The following is a 4,071-nucleotide window of genomic DNA, read 5'->3' on the forward strand; positions in this document are numbered from 1 at the left end:
CTATCTTACCGGGATCTGTGGATTAACGAAACCTCACCACCACATGATCGTGACGTTGACGTTGCTTCTCTCTCTCTCTCTCTCTCTCTCTCTCTCTCTCTCTCTATCAGTAGCAAATTCGATATGTTCCTATGTTCCCAATAAACACCAAAAAAATATTTATCCAACCTTGGAGAAATTCATAGTTCTCAAGTTGATAACCAACATCATTCTCCAACTCATATCTAACCGACGCGCAGATACGTAAAAAGTGATAGGGAAACAAAACTTTTAATTATCAAGTGAAAAACGAAAGCTACACTCTAAAAAGTGCATATAAAACTACTACAGAAAAGTGTTTATCTTTCAACCAGAACCTGTTCAAGTATACGCACAAGATGTTCAAGATTTGATTTTTAACATGAGTTGTTTAAAATATACACATAAATATACACATGAAATGTTTAAAATCACAAACATTTTGAAAGTAAAAATATATTTTTTACAAATAATAAATACTAAGTGCCAGGGGTGCACCCAGGAATATATTTTGGGGGGAAAGGGTTTATACTTCTATATATATATCATCAGAAAATACTGAAAATTCGCTCTTTAAAATACATTTATGCAAGTTTTATGTACAGTATGAAATAAATAAATAAAGTTTTTAAAGTTTCATAAATTGCATTTTATTGACATGAAATTTACAAAGAACTCAACCATTTTCAACCGGCTTCAAAAAAGGGGAGGTTTATGAGTATTTTTTCTTCTTTTATGTATTCCACCGCATAACTTTGGATCGCGTAAACCGATTCCAATAATTCGTTTTTCTTACCGGAAAGATGATACCTTAAGCGTCGTCCCATAATTTAGTTTAGATCCGATCATTAAATCATGAAAAAATTAACGGTACTGCTAAATTTGTATACGAGAATTGAAGTGGGTTTTGTTTTTTGCTTAAAAATCTTGTTTAATAAAAGGTTCTACAAACACAAGATGCACTCAACTTTCAAAAGTAATACAAAATTTTACAAAAGAATTTTAATATAAACTAGCAGACCCGACGAACTTCGTCCCGCCCAAAATTGAATTTTTTATTGAAATATTTGGTCCAACGTTTTCGTCAGCAATTCACGTTCACGTTTGGTTTTGTGGTCGACAGAAGGCATATCCTCCATTGCTGTTTATTCACCGTAAAGCAAGGACCGCAATGGTTCTGTTGGTTGATTTAACGGAAGTAATTTGACTTTGATCCCTGGTGCCTCCGAATCGACGATTTTTAGCAATAACTCGGTTCCAGCGCCACTAAAAATTATCATTAAAATCGTTTGGGTCGTTTAGGAGGAGTTAAGCCACCAGAATAAGTCTTTTACATACTGACACTCTTCGGCATTTTTTCCCATACAAAAACTCTCACGCATTCGTTATACGGAGAAAATGCGCAACATCATCTGCGAAAAAAATTCTCAAAAATCAACGGAATCTAATAGCCATTAAAACTTGCACCTCACGATACTGAAATTGAGTGAACTAAAAAACTGCTTACTCAAAATTTGGTACCATTTGATGCAAAATGAACTATATTTCTAGAAAGAATTAACAAACAAAGTTTATTATGAAAAAGAAAAAAACACTGTATTCTGGGTGTATATATTCACAGATAGGTAAAAGTTTCAATATGTTTCGAAAGCACCGCGTTCCTTTTACAGTAGCCCAAAACTCTCTATGCCAATTTCCTGGACATTACCACAAATACTTTCAGAGATATACGGTATGAAAAATTCGATATGTGTGGGTGATGCCACGCTCCCTTAATATATTCAAAGTCTGCAGTAGGTGTCCAAAATTTCAAAAAATCGGTACAGCCGTTCGCGAGATCACCTCTTATAAAAAGAAGGAGCTTCTCTTTATATAATTAGTGTAGGTAACACAGGGCAACACCGATTTTGATGCGGCACATGTTGAAGATAGTTTTAATAGGCTTTTTTGCTGATTAAGAATACGTAAGTATAAAGCTTCCATCAGCTCCAGATTTTGTGAAAAATGTGGTGAGAGTGTCAAAAAATCGCGCTTTTTGCAATATTTGAGAAGCTCTAGCAATGAAACAAAAGGGTATAGAACCACCCACTTAGGCCTAAATTAAGGCCTTGACTTCTGACTTTAATCCCTGAAAATACCATTCCTGCACCTTGACCCTAAGGTCACCTATAGTCATTTAACAGCTAACACTAATTTTTACACCGTTTTTGACGATAAAAAGTAAATAAGTATAGGTGGCCATTAGGGCAAGGTGCAGGAACAGTACTTTAAGGGATGGTAGCCTGTAGTTGTAGCTATAATTTAAGCCTACGTGGAAGGTTCTATCACATTTTGCTTAATTGCGGTAGGAACTCAAACTTCCCGAAATCAGATATTCCGGTTCAACAAATAACTATAAGGGCTAGTTTCTCCAACTCAACTTAACTTACTTAAGCCAATTTTCCGGACTTAGTCAAGAATAAGCTGTGTAAAACGTAGGCTAACTTTTGACATAAGGCCAAAAAGTGGCTAAGTTAAGTTAAGTTGAGTTGGAGAAACCAGCCTTAAGTGATCATCAAGCAAAGGCGCGGGAACTTGCTTTAATCAAAGCCTAAGTGGAAGGCTCTACCACCCTTCTCTCTAGCTTCTCAAATATTGCAGAAAACGCGATTTCTGAAGATCTGGAGCTCATGGTAACTTTTTGCTTACGGAGTCGTAATCAGCACAAAAAACAATCTGTCAAAAATAGCGTTAACATTTGCTGCATCAAATTTTTTTCCATTTTTGTTGGCCTGTGTAATAAGTATTGTTAAATAGCCAATACCCGCATGGTTGCAGTGCCTTCAAATACCTTTGGAAATGTAAAGGAATGACTCGATCCTATTCTACGGATATCTTTAATACGGGTATCGAATTTCAAGCAAATCGGACCATGAATAAAATATTTTTGAATTGATCGGTATCTGGTCCACCTATCAGAAAAAATATCCTACAACTTAACCCAGCCAATAAGCTACCTACGTCCTTAATTTCAAGCAAATCGGACCATAAAAAAAACTGTTTAGAATAGTTCGGTCTCTGACCCACTTAACGGAAAAAATGAATCCTATACGCCAATCTAGGCAAAAGGCAATCAACGAACCAACTGCATTTTTTTTAAGCGTAGCTCGACCCCTGCGCCAACTATCGGAAAAATTAAAACTTTATGCACTCCTTCTAAACACCTTTCCAAAAAAGCAGCACCCATTCGAATCGGTTATGAAACATAGGAGAAAATTGTTTCCAATTGATTCAAGCTCCCAATGAATTTCACACTTATCCGAAATTTTCCAAGCTTTCTTAGAAAAAATTCACATTTCTCGCGTTCTTCCGCATTTTTCCTAGTTTTCCACTAAGAATTTTATATTTTTCCATTCGCATGCCATTCCGAAAGAATTGCAGACAAAATTCCATTAAAAAAGATCAATTTTCAATTTTTCCAATTTTCGGACTTTCCCGGAGAGTTTTCCCAAAATTTTCTTTGGTAAAAATCTCCTCCGGGCAATTACGAACAACTAACAAAAAATTTTAGCCAAATCGGCCCAACCGTTCTCAATTGATCAATTACTATAAATTTTTCACACCATTTGTATATATATAGGTAAGGAACAGCTGTTCGTAAACGGCGATTTTCGACTGAGTTTCAGTTTTTTTGCAAAAGAATATATATGTATCTTTTCTCTGTCATAAATATATCGAGGGTGTTATGCTCGCTTGCTTACCACTTAAAATTTATTTCTTACGTGGTGAATTCCCACGACGCATGCTTATGTCGGCCCTCGCCGTAACACCAATATTTGGGGTACTCCCGTGCTGCTGCGTGCTGAAGCACCAACACCAATCGCTTATATAATGCCGCGTATTCCGAACGGCTATTCAATAATAAACCTCACACACCGTATAATACTTTCGGTTGGAATAAAATACTTTTTTTATTAGTATAATAATTGATGTTTAATACAATATATTTGATCGCGTGTCCGTTCAAGATGAAAGTACGAGTTCGATTAAATTTTCATTCGTTTCTTTATGTTA

The sequence above is a fragment of the Rhagoletis pomonella genome, unplaced genomic scaffold (genome assembly GCF_013731165.1).
Source record: "Rhagoletis pomonella isolate Grant_MI unplaced genomic scaffold, Rhpom_1.0 Rhpom_scaffold_00118, whole genome shotgun sequence".
NCBI lineage: Eukaryota > Metazoa > Arthropoda > Insecta > Diptera > Tephritidae > Rhagoletis > Rhagoletis pomonella.